At 36.5% G+C, this 18,725-nt stretch overlaps 1 protein-coding gene across 2 annotated transcripts in view; it reads right to left on the bottom strand.

Moving 5' to 3' along the window:
- Positions 1 to 18,725, bottom strand: part of BORCS5 (BLOC-1 related complex subunit 5) — a 98,741-nt gene that overhangs the window by 64,541 nt on the left and 15,475 nt on the right. The gene's annotated exons all lie outside the window — the stretch shown is intronic.

The following is an 18,725-nucleotide window of genomic DNA, read 5'->3' as shown; positions in this document are numbered from 1 at the left end:
ACTGAGTTAGAGACAATGTTAAAAAATACAGAAACGTACAAAGTTAAAATGATGGTGGTCAAAGTCCACTGACCATAATTGTTAAAATTAGAAAGAATCTTTGCACAATTACCGCAATTATCTGTTGAGCCCTCAATATGTACAAAATATATGCTACACTTAAGCCATGCTGCCCACATAAACTAATCCTCCCCCATTAACTCCCTGAGGTAGGTATTAGTATCCTTATTTTACAGATTAAGAAATCAGGGCTCAGAGGGGTGAAGCAACTTGCCCAAGATCACAGGGCCAATGTGTGACATTTTCCATCCCTGAACTAACTCCAAGTCTGTGCTCTTTTCCCATAATGCCACACTGCTCCTCCATACTCTTATGAATTGCAAGAATTGATTCTAAGTTATAAAAGGGATCCTTACGCTTAAACATATATAGTAATGGAGAGTTCATTACTCTGCCAGATAGCACAGGGGTTATGAGCACAGATTTTTAAATTTTCTTTATTTTAGAGAGAGAGTGCACAAGCGGGGGGAGAGGAGCAGGGTGGGAGGAGAGAGAGAGAGGAAGAGGGAGACAGGGCAGGTTGGGGGGGGGGGGGGAGATTCTTAAGCTCCATACTCAGTACAGAGCCTGATGCAGGGCTTGAACCCAAGGCCCTGGGATCATGACCTGAGCCAAAATCTAAAGTCTCAACCGACTAAGCCACCCAGGTATCCCAAGCACAGACTTCTGAGACCAGTGAGATCTAGGTTAAGAATAGCTGTTTGGCGGGGCACCTGGGTGGCTCAGTTGGTTAAGCATCGGAATTTAGCTCAGGTCATGATCTCACGGTTCGAGAGTTCGAGCCCCACATTGGGCTCTGTGCTGACAGCTCACAGCCTGAAGCCTGCTTCGGATTCTGTGTCTCCCTCTCTCTCTCTGCCCCTCCCCTGCTCACTCTGTCTCTCTCTCTCTGTCTCTCAAAAATAAACATTAAAAAAGAAAAAAAAAGAAAGCTGTTTGGCTAGGGACCAAAAAGGACCCATATGACAAGTCTGCTGTTAGAATTAAATATGAGATGCTGCATGAAAAGTGCTTTGCTCATTGCCTAATGTATTGTAATTGCTTAATAAATATTACCATCATAATGATTATTGATAGAGAGTTCTTTATTATTTATTTCAAACCAAAACTACCCTCCCAATAACTTCTCCCCATTGGTCTCCATTCTGGTCACTGGGACTTCACAAAAGTAAATCTAATTCTATAGCCATTCAGCAGCTATATTATGTTAGAAGACAGATGTGATCTCCTAAAAATTATCTCTTCTCCAACCTAAAAATTCTTACCTGCTTCAAGACTTCTTTGCTTGACAAGGTTTCCTGACAACAACTTTCTGGTCACTCTATTTAGCTCTATTTACCAACATTATAAAGATCTTAAACATTACACCCAGAACACTCCTGCAGGTAGAGAGTAACCAATGTCACGTACGGTGCCGAGACTACTGTTTCTACTTTCTGATCTTGGTATCAATAAAAGTCCCCCTACTTCCACTGAATTCTGTTGAGCTAGTTTTCCTACAACTTGTGCTTATGCAACTGATTTTTTTTCATCTAATGCAAGATTTGACATTTTTTCCTTTTAAATGCCATTGTGGTTTCAGCCCACCTTGCAAGTCTGTTGAGGTCATTCTGAACCTTGGGATCAGTCACGCATCATGTTAGGTATTCTAACATTTTATCACCTGCAAATTTAATTAATATGCCTCTACCTCTTTATTTAAGGTCAATAAACAAAATTTTAATGAACATGAAATACGTCCAGAGTCCCTTGGTAGAAGCTAAGTCAATTGATATGATGTTGAATAAGATAGAGGTCAAGGTCAGAACCCTGTAGCATCTTACTTGCAATCTTCTCATGGGCATATCCTGAAAAATTTTGAGTTTGCAAAAGACAAGGCCGATGGAGACAAAATAATAGGCTATAAATATTTTAATTATTTTCTAATGTTTACTTTTGAGAGAGAGAGACAGAGAGTGAGGGGAGGGAGGGGAAGAGGAGAGGGAGACACAGAATCTGAGGCAGGGTCCAGGCTCTGAGCTGTCAGCACACAGCCCGATGCAGGGCTCAAACTCACAGACCATGAGATTGTGACCTGAACCGAAGTCAGACGCTCAACTGACTGAGCCACCCAGGTGCCTCGCTATAAATATTTTAAAAGGGAGCAAACTCTAAAGATGCAAAGTTGGAACCAATGGATAGAATGTTAGTGATGCACATTTCGTTATCTCCCCATCCCTCCCCCCCTTTTTAATGCAACTACAGTTGAACCTTGAACAACATGGTTTGAATTATGTGTCCACTTATAAGCAAATTTTTTCAGTATAGTACAGTACTGTAAATGTATTTTCTCTTCCTTATGATTTGAATAATATTTTCTCTAGCTTACTGTATTGTAAGGATATAGTATATAACACATATACAAATTAGGTGTTAATTGTTTATGTTATTGGTAAGGCTTCTGGTCAATAACAGGTTATTAGCAGTTAAGTTTTGGGGAAGTTAAAGTTATATGCAGAGTTTTGACTGTGCAGGGGGCCAGCACCCCTGGCCCCTACAATGTTCAAGGGTCAACTGTACTTTGTTCTATGTCTAAACTTCTGGTACCTCATCTGTTCTTTACAATTCGTTAAAGATGACAGTTCAGTAATTTCATCTACAAGTTTTTTCAGTTCCCTGGCTGGAGGGATGTTCTTTCAGCTCCCAGGGTGAAGGGACAGAGTGGGGGTGAGAAGACAAGCACCAGAAAACAATACTTTTTGATCGGCTATTTGGACTTACAGCGTCTCCCATCTGGGATTTTTAGCTGCTCTATCATTCCAGTTAGTTAGCTTTCTTCTTAACAGAAAATACGGAAAAAGAGGCGTTAAATAGTTCTGTTCTGTCATACATTAACATCACCTCATCTTGTACAAGAAGCTCGCTATGTCTACTCCCTGCTGTTCTGCTCTGAACATAACCTTTTGTATTTCTGGTTATCCTTCGTGTCCCTCACCTCAGAGGCCTCTGGGTATCCTAGCTTTTATATATCCTGACACTATTCGTTCAGGTCAATATCACTCTTTTATACCTATCTTTGCTTACATTTGCTTCATTCTACACTGAGGATACATACTTTTAAAATTAGAGCATCTGGAATGTTCTCTGTCCAGCCACAGTGATCACTTCAAATATCTCACTTTCTTCTTCCTCATCATCATGATTTGTGTAAATATGTAGCACATCAATTTAGAGAAAGTAAAAAAGATGATGAAGGAGATGGGTTTATATCTCAGTGGGGTGAACTATTAGAAAGTATGCTCTACAAGAGCAAAGATCTTCTATTTTGCTAGAGGCTCACCTACTAGAACAATGCCTACAGCTCCCATAGCCACTCAAATATGTATTGAACAAATGAACAATCAAAATATCAAAGGATAGTAAGACTTTAGCAGGCCACAACAGAGGAGACAGATTTCAGACAGAACAGCGTGAACAAAGGCTTGGAGGTGGTGAAGCAAAGGAAGCGGTCCACCGTGGCCTGGAGCTCAAGACACAAGTGAAAAGTGGGAGATGAGGACTTAATGACTTCTTGAGATCTTCAGGTCAAACTGAGGAGCTCAGCCCTGAATCAGGCAGGCAGTCTGGAGCAACTAAATATTCCAAGCAGGAATCACATAACTTGAAGTAGGCTTAAGAAAGATTCCGGCAGAGGTATGCAGAATTAATTAAAAGGAGTTAAAAATGTTCATTAAAAATGTATTTACTCATACAGGCTTAGGAAAAAACCCTGGCCAGGGATAGTTAATATCTTTCTACGTACTTTCTATTTGAACCCACAGCATCTGCCTTAACAACCTGTGTCCTGCCCCCACGTTGAAAGGAGTTAAGAGTCATGAGTATTACTAAAGCAAAGTAGGGATAAAACAAAGCCAAAATAAAGAGGTCACAAAACTGTAGCTTCTTGCCAGAATTTACTGCAAGCTGGAGGAGGATTGGCTTCCACTTGCTAAAAGAATGGCTTAGTTGTTTCACCAAAGGGAGTTATGCTCAAATCTGGGAACATTTTTTTCACTTCCATCTAACACTATTTTTTTTTCCACCTAACACTTTTAATGTGTGGGACTACCTTGATAATTCTGTTTCAATATCTTCCAGTATATTGGCAGGAAATAGAAAGAACAGCAGAATGATAAAGCCTATCTGGATACAATGTTAATATTAGTCTTTCTCTGCTACTCCACCAGACTTCCAAATGACTCTTGCCTTTTCTTATATGTGACCCCTTATGAATCTGGTTTCCTTTCCTAATTTTTCATGCTTTGTCCTGTTTTTCCTCACTGTATTACTATGGAACATTGCCTGATACAGTGGTTTTACTAATAGGCTAATCTACTACTGCTTGAAGTAAACAATGGCTGCCATGATGAAACTTACTTTATCTTCTTTATTTACAGACTTCTTTATTTCTTTTGCTTTTAGATGGTAACTATCCCTGGCTAGCAGTTCCTCTTTGGTAATTTCATGCAATCTAAATTAGCAGCAGCCATGACACTGCTATCCTATTTAGCTTTGGGATAGGTCTTAAAATAGAATTTTTACTCTCTTCAATGGTGTGGTTTTTAATCTCTCTGGTTGCTGCCACATATGTTTGGGAACTGTAGTCTACAATGCGGTTTAAAGTGTCAAAAAAAAAAAACACCTTAACATTTTAAATAAATATGGTAGTAATAATAAATATACATAGTGGTAATACATAGGATACCATAATAGATACTGCATTAATGATACACACACACACACACACACACACACACACACACACACAGTAAAACGTGGTGCTGATTAAAACATACCTAAAGGAGTCTCAATAAATCTTATAATATTAAACACTACCTCTCAGCAATTACATATAAGATGGTAATCTCTTTATCCTCCAAAATACTAAATAAATATTAGAAAATTTAAAAAATATTCTTAACACATGGCAAGAGTTGATTATGATGAGGCATGAGTTCTCCTTTGGCTCTCTGATCTGTTAAACATTTTTCAACAACTCATTCATTGTAGGTTAACCATGAGGGTCCAAAAAATAGCCTCAACAAGCTAGACACACAGGCCACATCTGACACTGAACTACGGATGATTGTAAAGTCTTCCACTGGAGGTCTGGAGAAATACAGAATGAGAGAGTTATGGCTTAACATTAGCACATGTGAAAAAGACTAGGGTTCTAGATGATTTGACAGGACTCAACTACCAAAAAAAGTGGCTGCAAACTTGAGCCGCATTCAAAGAAATACAGCAGGTGGAGCAAGGCTGAAGATCCAGCTCACACCTAGAATATTCTGTTTAGTGCTAGGGGCTACACTCTAAAAGGGCAAAATGGCGTACATTTAAGTTTTAGATCAGATGGCTGGCTGACACCAGATCTTGTCATATAAGGAACTGTAACTCTTTGTGTAGAGACTGTTCCACAACTTTTAAAAGAGCATATATTACTTACAGTCAGAAGAGAAGATGCTTCCATTTTGAAGAAAATATATTTAAATAATGCCCAGCGTTGAGTTGGATATTATAAAACTGATATGTTCAGATACTGCTGGTTTTACTACAGATTTGTTTATTAAACCTTTTGGAAAACAATCCTGCCATACCTTGTTACAGCCACAAACGTGTTGCTGTCGTGGCTTTATAGACAAACTATGATAGATGCATAAGACAGAATACTGATTGGCCATAAGAAGGAACAAACTACTGACACAGCCACATGATGGGATCTCAAATGCATTATGCTAAGTGAAAGAAGCCAGACTCAAAAGGCTACATACCTGACACTTTCATTTAAATGACATTCTGGAAAAGACAAAAACTATTCGGACAGAAAACAGATCAATGACAGAGGTTGAGGTGAGGAGGGGAACTGACTTGTATACAAAGGGACATAGGAAGAGTTTCTGGGAACAATGGAACTATATTATACCTTGACTGTTAGGGTTGTTATACCACTGTAGAAATATATTAACTCTCACAGAACTGTACATGAAAATGGGTGGGGCACCTGGGTGGCTCAGTCGGTTGAGCGTCCGACTTCGGCTCAGGTCATGATCTCACGGTCCGTGAGTTCGAGCCCCACATCGGGCTCTGTGCTGACAGCTCAGAGCCTGGAACCTGCTTCAGATTCTGTGTCTCCTTCTCTCTCTGCCCCTCCCCCACTCATGCTCTGTCTCCCTGTCTCTCAAAAATAAATAAATGTAAAAAAATAAAAAATAAAAAATAAATAAAATGGGTAAACTTTACTATATTGAAATTCCATCTTAATTTTAAAAAAAGAAAAAAGAAAAATAAGAGCATCTTGAAAGCAGCCAGAGAAGAGAAATACATACATGAACAATAAGATTATCTCTTAAAATTAAAGAGAAATACTTTTTTCAGACCAACAAAAACCTAAAAGAATTCACTACCAACAGATACATACTATAAGAAATGTTAAAGGAAGTTCTTCAGGCAGAAGGAATATGATATCATATACAAACTTGGATCTCTATAAAGAAATGAAAATTTCATGAAATGGATGAAATAAAGGTAAATATAAAATACCCTTCTAATTATTTTTAATAGTTTCAAATAATTGTCTAAAGCGGGGGTCAACAAAGTATAGCTCTAAGGCCAAATCTCACCCACTTCCTGTTTTTGTAAGTAAAGTTACTTTGGAACACAGTAACACCCATTCTTTTATGTATTGTCTATGGCTGCTTTCATACTACAACGACAGAGTTGAGTAGTTGAGACAAAGACCAGATGGCCTACAACACCTAAAATACTTGCTAACAGGCCCTTTACAGAAAAAGTTTGCCACCCCTGTTCTAAAGCAAAAATAGCATTGTATTGTGGGTTTATAGCATATGTAAAAGAAAAAATGTATAAAAACAATAGCATAAAATATGACAAGGAAATTGGAGTACAAAAACCTTCCTGTAATAAAAACTATACTAAATGTGAAATGGTGATTAAAGATGTGTATTAGAAATGCTAGGGCAACCACAGAAAATTTTTTTTCAGATTTAAATAATAAGCCAATAGTGGAGACAAAAATGAGCTCATAAAGAGATACAATCAATGCTAAAGAAGACACAAAAAGAGGGGAAAGGAATAATGAACTGATGGAACAAACAAAAAACAGCAAGATGCAAGAGTTTAATCCACCTGCATCGAAATTACATTGAACATAAGACTAAAGGTATCGTTTAAAAGATAGAGATTTTCAACATGAAAAAAAAGCAAGACTCAATTATATGGTGATTATAAGAAACCCACTTTAAATATAAACATATAGCTAGACTAAAACCAAATGAATGGGTGAGGTATGCTTCTTGCTATAGCCAAGTGAGGCTATCAACAAATCTTCTCCACAAAAAGCAACCATAGGGGCGTTTGGGGGGTGCTCAGTCAGTTAGGCATCCAACTCTTGATTTTGGCTCAGGTCATGATCCCAAGATTGTGGGATAGAGCCCCATGCTGGGCTCTGTGCTGAGCATGCAGCCTGCTTAAGATATTCTCTCTCTCTCTCTCTCTCTCTCTCTCTCTCTCTCTCTCTCTCTCTCTCCCCCCCCCTCTTCCCCTGTCCCCCTCTTCTTCTCTCTCTCTCTCAAAAAAAAGCAACTATAAAGTTAGACAAAATTCATAGAAACCATTTTGAGGTTTGAGAACTTAACCAAAGGCATACAATAATCTGAGACGCATTTATGCCTAAAAAACAGATTAACTTGGATAACAATAGTGGGAATTAGGGTGCCTGGGTGGCTCAGTCGGTTAAATATCTGACTTCAGCTCCGGTCATGATCTCACAGTTCGGGGGTTTGAGCCCCGTGTCGGGCTCACTCTCTCTCTCTCTCAAAAATAAATAAACATTACAAAAATATTAAAAAAAAAAAAAAAAAAAAAAAAGAATAGTGGGAATCTGTGGCATTTGGACCTGGAGCTTCTCCCATCTGTCTTGCCTCAGTTGAAGCAGATGTTGTGCCAGGATGGGGCAGGTTATGAGAATAAGCAGCTTTTCTGTTGTAGTAGAAAGAGGCTTACTTGATTTGGAGCAGTGGGTAACACTCATGTCCAGCAGTGGGTGTCAGCGGAACAGACTATCTCAGAGATAGGCAAGTGAGAAGGGCCAAAAGCTCTCCTAGCACAAGACTGTGGTCATGGTTGGCACAAGTATATTCCTGGCTGAGGCTGCGTGCATTTATAGCAAAGACCCAAGGGGATTCAACCAGTCACACACTCCTGGCTGCCACTGAGGCTATGTGGATGCCAAGAGCATAGGTAAAAGAGCCCAGCAAAATATAAAAGAAGGGGGAGACTTGAAAACAGCCTGAAGTTTGAAGTACTACATACTCACACACAAACCCACTGACAGATGACACAAACCTTACTGGATTAGGTGGTTGAGTATAATTCCTGTTTAATCACTGGCTGACTAATAAGCCAGGCAAACATAGAGGCAAAGCCTGGGGAAGCAGACTTAAAAATTAAAAATTTAAAAAATAAACATCAAAGGCCACAAATCATAGGGAAGAAAGATTTCATAGGTGTAGTAAACATGTTACTAATTTATATGTAGTTACTAATTTATATGTAGTAAACACGTTACTAATTTATATGTTTATACTATTAACGAAAAAACAATGAACAAACAAAAAAGGAACCATCGGATATGTTAATTAGCTTGATTTTGGTGATTATTTCACAATGAACATGTGTATCAAATTACCAAATTGTATGTCTTAAATATATATGATTTTTAATTGTCAAATATTTCTCATTTAAGAAAAAAGTATGAAAAATCTTGGAGAGATAAGAATCCAGACCTGGTATATTATGTTATCTAAAATGTCGAGGTCTCAACAAAAAATTACAAAATAAGGGCGTCTGGGTGGCTCAGTCAATTAAGCATCCGACTCTTGGTTTGGGCTCAGGTCATGATCTCACAGTTTTGTGTGTTTAAGCCCTGCACTGGGCTCTGCACTGGTAGCAAAGAGCCTGCTTGGGATTCTCTCTCTCCCCCTCTCTCCCTGCCCCTCTCCTACTCACACTGTCTCCCCCTCTCTCTTTCTCTCTCTCTTTTTCAAAATAAAGTTAAAAAACTTCAAAAAAAATTACAAATATACAAAGAAACAGGGATCTGTGACTCATAGTCAAGAAAAGAAGCAGCCAACAGAAATGGTTTCTGAGTACCCCAGGGGTACTAGGTAAATCAGACAAAAATTTCAAAGCATTTATTATATATAAGCTCACAGAACTAAAGAAAAATCATAATGAAAGAAAAAAATATGGAAACAATGAATCTACACATAGAGATTTTCCATAAAGAGAGTGAAGTCCTGGAGTTGAAAAGTATAACTAAAATGAAAAATTCACTGGAGCACTTCTACAGCAGTCTTGAGATGGTAGGAGAAAGAATCAGGGAGCCTGAAAATATAAATTATCCAATGTCAGTAATAGAGAAAGAAGATAGGAAAAAAAGAAGAGTTTCAGAGATGTGTGCGATAGCACAGTATACGAACATATACCAACATATACACATTGGAAAGCCAGAAAAAGAGAAGAGAGAAGCTTATCAGGTTTGATGAAAAATTTTAATACACATTCAAGAAAGCTCAATGAAGTGCAATTAGGAAAAAAACAAAAAGATCAACACCTAAATATAAAACAAGCTGTTGTAAGCCAGTGTTTAAGAGAAAACCTCAAAAACAGCAAGAGAAAAGCAACTTATCTGGAACAATGGAGGCTAGAAGAGAGTTGAATGACATACACGAAGTACTGGGAAAAACTTTCGTCAACTGAAAGTTCCATATCTAGCAGATTTATCCTTCAAAACTGAAGATAAAGTAAGACATTCTCAGATAATCAAAAACTGAGAAAATTTATTGCTAATGGATAATGCAAGAAATACTCAAGGAAGTCTCTTCAGGCTGAAAGAAAGTGACACTAGATGGTAACTAGAAGCCAAAAGAAGAAATGAGGAACACTAAAAATAGCAAATATGTGGTTAATATAAAAGATTCTATAAATATGTATAAATCCTCATTTCTTCTCTTAACTTCCTTGAAAGATGTAATCATTTTTTTTAACATTTATTTATTTTTGAGAGACAGAGAGTGAGTGGGGCAGGGGCAGAGACCAAGAAGGAGACACAGAATCTGAAGCCGGCTCCAGGATCCAAGCTGTCAGCACAGAGTCCAATATGGGCTCAAACTCATGAACCATGAGATCAGGACCTGAGCTGAAGTCAGATGCTCAACTAACTGAGCCACCCAGGTGCCCCAAAAGATGTAATCATTTTTAAAGTAATAACCATGACACTGTATTTTGGGGTTTATAATATATACAAATATATTTTAATGTATTTATCATTGATACTTAATACTATAATAACTATAATATACAGTAATAGCACAAAGGAAGGAGAAAGAATGGTGCAAAGCTTATATATTTTACCAGAATTATTAACTGAAGTAGATTCTGATAAATTAAAATGCATATTATAATTCCTAGAGCAACCACCAAGAAAACAACTCCAAAAAACATATAGTTAGAAAAAAATCAGAAGAATTAAAACTGTGCATTAAAAGCATTTACTTAATACAAAAGGTGGCAGTTAAGGAGGAAATAAAGGAACAAAATAGACAAGAATAGAATGTTTGTAAAGAAATAGCAAAATGGCAAATTCAGTGTCACAGTGGATAAAACACAGACAGTGTCACACTGGATAAAACAGCAAGATTCAATTACATGCTTTCTATAAGAGACAGATCTTAGATTCAAAGACACAAATGGATTGAAAGTGAAAGGATGAAAAAAGATGTATACTATACGGAGAACTACATTAAAATATTATTATATATGTATATATAATTATTATTTATATATAATATATACATTTATTTTATTTATATATTATATATACATATATAACATATACATTATTATATGTTGTATATTAATATATATTATTAATATAATATGTTATATATGTATATATAACATATATTAACATAACTACATTAGGAATTATAACTATATTAATAATGATATGTTAACATACTATACAGAGAACTATATTAAAATCAGATAAAATACACTTTGAAATGAAAAGTAATATGAGACAAAGGATTAATGATAATGATGTATATCTTACATTAGTAAGATATAATAATTTCAACGTATACACACCTAACAATATAGCCTCAAAACAAATGAAGAAAAAACTGACAAATTTGAAAGGAGTAATAGACAATTCAACAATAACAGGTGACTAATTCAGTACCTCACTCTCAATAATTGGTAAAAACAGAAAATCAGTAAGTACATATATATATATATATATATACATATATATATATATATACATATATACGACTTGAACACTATCAACAAAGGTGACATAACTGACATATACCAAACATTCCAGCCAAAGACTGCAGAGCACACAATTTTTAGAAGTGTGCATGGTTTGCACCTTTCACAAAAATTAATTCAAGGGGCACCTGGGTGGCTCAGTTGGCTGAGCACCTGACTTTGGTTCAGGTCATGATCTCATGGCTTGTGAGTTCGAGCCTGGCATCGCGCTCTGTGCTCACAGCTCAGAGCCTGGAGCCTGCTTCAGATTCTGTGTCTCCATCTCTCTGTGCCCCTCCCCTGCTCATGCTATCGCTCTCAAAAATAAATAAACATTAAAAATATATTTTTAAATTAATTCAAAATAGGGTGCCTAGCTGGCTCAGTTGGTAGAGCTTGTGACTCTTGATCTTGGGGTCATGAGTTCAAGCCCCACATTGGACATAGAGCTTACTTTAAAAAAATAAAGTTAAAAATAAAAATAAACAAAAATTAACTCAAAATGGATCAAATACCTAAATGTAAAACACAAAACCGTACAACTCCTAGACAGTAACAAGAGAAATGTCCCTAGGTGATCCTGGGTTTGGTGATGACTTTTTGGTATCATCAAAAACACAATCCAAAAAAAAAAAAAAGAAAAAAAATTGGGATTTCATTAAATAAATTAGATTTCATTAAAATTTAAATTTCTGTTCTGTGAAAGACACTAAGAAAATGAAAAAACAAGCCACAAAATACTTGCAAAACACATAACTGATAAAGGACTAGTATCCAAAATATACAAAGAATTCTTAAAACTTAACCATAAAAAAAATCCCAATTAAAAAATGGGCAAAAGAAAGATCTGAACAGACATCTCAGCAAAGATGATATACAGATAGCAAATGACTACATGAAAAAATGCTTAACATCATATGTAATTAAGAAATTGCAAATTGAAACAATAAGATATCATTACAAACTTATTAGAGTGGCTAACAATCAAAATAATGACATTACCAAATGTTGACAAGGATGTGGAGCAATGGGAACTCTCATTCATTACTGGCGGGAATCTAAAAATCATATAGCCTCCTTGGAAGACAGCTTGGAAATTTCTTACAAGAATAAACATACTCTTGCTGTATGATCAACAATTTGGTAACATCTAAAACAACATCACCAAACATTGACAAGAATGTGGAGCAACGGGAACTGTCATTCATTGCTAGTGGGAATGCAAAATGGTATCACCTCTTTGGAAGACAGTATGGAAATTTCCTACAAAAATAAACATACTCTTGCCATATGATCAGTAATTTGGTATCTACCCTTAAATTACCCGGTACTTACCCAAATGACTTAAAAATGTAATGTCTGCACAAAAACCTGCACAGAAATGTTTAAAGCAGCTTTAACTGCCAGAACTTGGAAGCAACCAAGATGTCTTTCAATAGGTGAGTGGATTAAAAAAAACTATGGTACATCCAGACAATGGAATATTATTCATCAGTAAAAAGAAATAAGCTATCAAGTCACAAAAAGATATAGAGAAACCTTAAATATATATTCTAAATGATAGAAGCCAATCTAAAAAGGCTAAATACTATAGGATTCCAAATATATGACATTTTGAAAAGAAAGTATGAACATGGTAAAAATATCCGTGGTTGCCAAAGGTTCAGGGAGTAGAGAGAGAGGAATGAATAGGTAAAGCACAGAGGATTTTTAAGGCAATGTATGATACATTGAATGGTATGATATTCTGAATGATAACAAATGAATGGTAGATACATATCATTAAACATTTGTCAAAACTCACAGAATGTACAACACAAAGAGTAAACTTCAATGTAAACTATGGACCTTAGTTAATAATAATGTATCAAATTTAACCTGATTGTAATAAATGCATCACATTATTAAGTTAACATTAGTAATAGGGAAAACTGGATGGGGAGTTGGTAAAGGAGTATATGGGAACTCTTGTACTTTATTCAACTTTTCCGTAAACCTAAAACTTCTCTAGAAAATAAAGTCTATCAATTTTTCAAGAAGTACACATGAAACATTTTCCAGACAGACCATATACCAAGCCATAAATCAAGTCTCAATAAATAGGATTTAAGTCATACAATGTATATTCTCTGACCACAATAGAATTAAATTATAAATCAACAACAGAAAGAAATCTGGGAAATCCCAAAACATTCTGAACTTAAACAACATACTTCTTAATCAACTGGTTGGTCAAAGAAGAAATCAAAATGGAAACCAAAAAGTGTTTTGAAGTGAATAAAAATAAAGACATATCAAAATTTATGAGATACAGCTAAAGCTATGCTTAGAAGAAAATTTATTGCTTTCAAATGCCTATTTCAGAAAAAAAAAACCTTATACCTCAAGAAACTAGGAATAGAAGTGTAAATTATATTTATAAGCAGAAGAAAATAATAAGGACTAGAGCAGAAAGCAATGAAATAGAAAACAGAAAAACAGAAGAGAAAATCAATGACACCACAAGTTGGTTCACCAAACAGATCAACAAAACTAACAAATCTGTAGCCATATTGACCAAGAAAAAAGGAGAAAAAGCCTCCAATGATCAAAATCAGGAATGGAAAAGGGACATCACTATTGACCTCACAGAAGTGTAGAGGATTAAAAGGGAATATTATGAAAAACATCATGCCAACAATTAGGTAACTTAAATAAACAAATTCATAGAAAGACAAAAATTACCAAAACTGACTCAAGAAGAAATAGAAAATCTGAATAGACAAGGCCTATACCAAGTAAAGAAAATCTCAGTCCCACTGGCTTCACTATGAATTATATCAAATATTTAAATAAAAATTAATAACAATCCTTCAGTCTTACAGAAAAGCAGAAGAAATACTTCCCCACTGATTTTTAAAAACATACTTATTTATTTTTGGGACAGCACAAGCAGGGGAGGGGTAGAGAGAGGTGGACAGAGGATGGGAAGTGGACTGTGTGCTGACAGCAGCAAGCCCGATGTGGGGCTCAAACTCAGAACTGGGAGATCATGACCTGAGCTAAAGTCGGACACTCAACTGACTGAGCCACCCAGGTGCCCCACTTCCCAACTGATTTTATGAATCCAGTATACCCTCATACTAAAGGCATCTCAAGAAAAACGAAAGAAAACTACAAACTAATCTCAATTTGTGATAGGTCAAAAGGTCTGAATATCCAGATGTGTGCATGTAGACTTTTCTCTTAATCTAAACATTTATAGTACAGGAGTATATACGTTTTTTAAAAGTGTGCTTTATTGGGGATTAAAAAAATTTCCAAGATCATATATATATATATATATACACACACACACACACACACACACACACACACATACACACCATTGAGCCTTGAACAAATCTGGAGTTAGAGATGTCAACCCCCCACCCATCCCCTGCAGTAAAAACTCCACACATAACTTTTGACTCCCCCAAAACTTAACTACTAGTAGCCTACTGTTGACCAGAAGCCTTACCAATAACATAAGTAAACACCACATATTTTGTATGTTACATATCATATCCTGTATTTTTTTACAAGAAAGTAAAGCAGAGAATAGAAAATATTAGGAAAATCATAAGGAAGAGAAAATACATTTACAGTACTATACTGTATTTATTGAAAAACAAAATCTACTTGTAAGTGGACCCACATGGTTCAGACCTGTGTTATTCAAAGGTTAACCATATAACATTTATGCACTGATTTTAGAACCTAATTATACCCAATGCCTCTACAAACACCAGATGTTCCTTTGTTGTTCTTCTGGGCCCACAGAGTAATCTACATAAAGATGATGAAACATAAGGAAGGCCCATAGGCAGATTCTATAAGAAAGTATTTTTTATTAAAATATAGGGTATTGGTGGTAAAGCCCAGGGAAACCTCATTAGATTACTCTGAACATATTGAAAAGGGGAATGGGGGTATTAAATAACAGTTTGAAGAGCCAAAGTTCAAGTGGACTTAAAGGCCAGAACATTGAAATGTCACATTGTACATCAACTATACTTCAATTAAAAAAACCCTAAAATTAAAAAAAACATGTGGGGTGCCTGGGTGGCTCAGGCAGAGAAGCATGCAACTTTTTTTTTTTTAATTTTTTTTTAACGTTTATTTATTTTTGGGACAGAGAGAGACAGAGCATGAACGGGGGAGGGGCAGAGAGAGAGGGAGACACAGAATCGGAAGCTGGCTCTAGGCTCTGAGCCATCAGCCCAGAGCCTGACGCGGGGCTCGAACTCACGGATCGCGAGATCGTGACCTGAGCTGAAGCCAGACGCTCAACCGACTGAGCCACCCAGGCGCCCCGAAGCATGCAACTCTTGATCTCAGGGTTGTAAATTCAAGCCCAGTGCTGGGGGTGGAGACTACTTAAATAAATTTCTTTTTTAAATGTAATTGTGTGTCAACTATACTTTTTTTTTTCCCTCAAAACAAAAACAAAAACAAAAACAAAAACAAAAACAAAACAGGACACTGGGGAAATGTATCTATTAGCTAAAATATATAGAGAGGTGCTAAAGTCCAGGGTGCTCAGAAGTTCTACTTCCCTGTCTTCAAGGGAACACATTGTTGCCATAAGCTGTCCTGGCAGATGTCTATCCTAAAAATTATTATCATATATAAAACCTTTCTTCCAACATCTGACCTCTTTGTAGAAAACTTATCCCAGGGGCGCCTGGGTGGCTCAGTCGGTTAAGCCGCCGACTTCGGCTCAGGTCATGATCTCGCGGTCCGTGAGTTTGAGCCCCGCGTCGGGGTTCTGTGTCTCCCTCTCTCTGACCCTCCCCTGTTCATGCTCTGTCTCTCTCTGTCTCAAAAATAAATAAACGTTAAAAAAAAAAAGAAAAGAAAAGAAAACTTATCCAAATATGGAATTGCAATATTTTCTAAGATGATATTATATTTTTAAACTTTTACATATTTTTTAAAAGATTTTATTTCTAGGTAATCTCTACACCCAATGTGGGTCTTGAACTTACAACCCCAACGTCAAGAGTCGCATGCTCTACTGACTGAGCCAGTCAGACATCCTCGAACTTTTTATTTTTAAAATAATTTAAGAAAAGTTGCATAAAATAAAAGATTCCTATATGCCCTTCACCAGCTTCCTCTAATATTAACACAGTACCTAACCATAGTATAATTATCAAAAACAGGGAATTAACATTGGTACAATACAATCAACTAAACTATACACCTTATCATAAGGTACCATTTTTTCCCATTAATGTCCTTTTTTATTCTAGGATCCAATTTGGGGTCCTAGAATAGACATTGCACATCTCTTTAATTTCCTCCAATCTATGACAATTCTTCAGTCGTTCCTTACCTTTCATGATTTTGACTCTTGTGAAAGTTATTTTGCAGAATGTCCATAATATTTTTTACTGATTTAATAATCTGTTATCAAGAATCATTGATTGAAGGTTTACTAAGGGCCAGGCACTAAGCCCCCTATCTATATTATCTCATTGATTAATTTTTAATGTTTATTTATTTTTGAGAGAGAGGGACAGACAGACAGGACAGATAAACAGAGCATAAGCAAGGGAGGGGCAAAGAGAGAGGGAAACACAGAATCTGAAGCAGGCTCCAGGCTCTGAGCTGTCAGCACAGAGCCCTACGCAGGGCTCGAACCTATGAACTGTGAGATCGTGACCTGAACCTCAGTCAGACACTCAACCAACTGAGCCACCCAGGTGCCCCTGATTTTTTTAAGTAGGCTTCATGCCTAGCCCAAAGCCCAATGTGGGGTTTGAACTCATGACCCTGAGATCAAGACCTGAGCTGAAACGAAGAATCGATGCCCAACCGACTGAGCCACCCAGGAGCCCCTGTATTATCTCTTTCAAATAGAAGTGCTTTTAACAAACTTTAGAGCCGAAGCATTCTAAAATCGAAGAGTAATCATCTTCCATTCACCCTTCTTTAGGTGCTAGTGTTTTGTAAATTACAATGCATTATAAAACATATTATTATTCACCCACCCCAATATCCTTAACAGTCCCCTGCCCCCTAAAAAGTATTAAGTCCAAGTGTAAGCCTTAAATTCAGAGCCTTAAACTTAGGACCTTTCTGAATCTTTACTGCCCACATTTTCCTACCCTTAAACCTTGGCTCATTACTTTCTTCTCTTGTACTGGCCTTTCCTTTTCATCTCTAAATATGCTTTCATGAGTACACCTCTTATCAATGCTCAAGAGCTACTGATCTTCTGGCATCCCAGAATTTAATGCCTGTAGTACTCATTTGGTACGTACACACGATCCTGGACTATAGGTATGTTTATACAGATTCTTGTCTCCTAAGTGAGACTTTTTGAGAAGAGAACTCAAGGATTCTTTCCCCTATGACATACACACACACACACACACACACACACACACACACACACACTACCTTAATGCTTAATAACATTTACTGAATACCTATCAAGTGCCAAGCTTTGTGTGCTAGGCCCTGAGAAATTAGGGATGATTAAAACACAACCCCAACTCTTGAGAAATATTTGGTGTAATAAATATTTCTTTGAATACAGTGATAGACTAAAAATAGAGTTTTCACTCTAAAATATTAAGGTCACTAAAAGTTTCCGGTAGCAATTTTTTTCTTTGTTGTCCTGATAAACACTGAAATAACTAATTATAGATTACTCATGTGTTACAGAATTTGACATATTTTCCAACTAGCTTGTGCTTGAAGCAAGCTGTGACCTCGTTTTATGAGAAATCCAGATGCTACAGAGTAAACTTAATTAACCAAAGGCCTTTGCAAATACTGCCACAGGTTGTAGCTGTGTGAACCGACTTACTAATCATTATAGTCTAGCGACATCTAGTGGCGAAGGTGGTGTTAAAAACAGCACTGCGATAAATTCGACTACATTAAAGGGAGGCCATCTTATAAAAAAAGGAGCAAAATAGGAGAATGACTTAGGATATTTATTAGCATTAAAGAATGTTTTAATGTTTCTTTGGCCTATATTTATTCCTCTCAGTGGGATGTATCATTTTTTTCCTTCCCTTGAGACTGGTAAACATTAATCTTGATGTAAGATTTACTGAAATAAAAGTATGAATAGTTTAACTGTTAGAAAAAAGTCCTTGGTTAAAAAGACTGAATGAAGAACAAAACAACTCCCAATTGTCGTATGTCTGCTCCAAAAATCTTGCAACTCAAAACCCCATTTTTGTTTGTGTATTTGTTTACCAACACTTTCACATGTGGATAAACCCGTTTAGAAATGTGTTTAGAATATTTTGTTAATAATTTTCATTAGCTCA

This window comes from Panthera uncia, chromosome B4, assembly GCF_023721935.1.
Source record: "Panthera uncia isolate 11264 chromosome B4, Puncia_PCG_1.0, whole genome shotgun sequence".
Lineage (NCBI taxonomy): Eukaryota > Metazoa > Chordata > Mammalia > Carnivora > Felidae > Panthera > Panthera uncia.
This window is presented reverse-complemented; position numbering and strand designations above follow the sequence as displayed.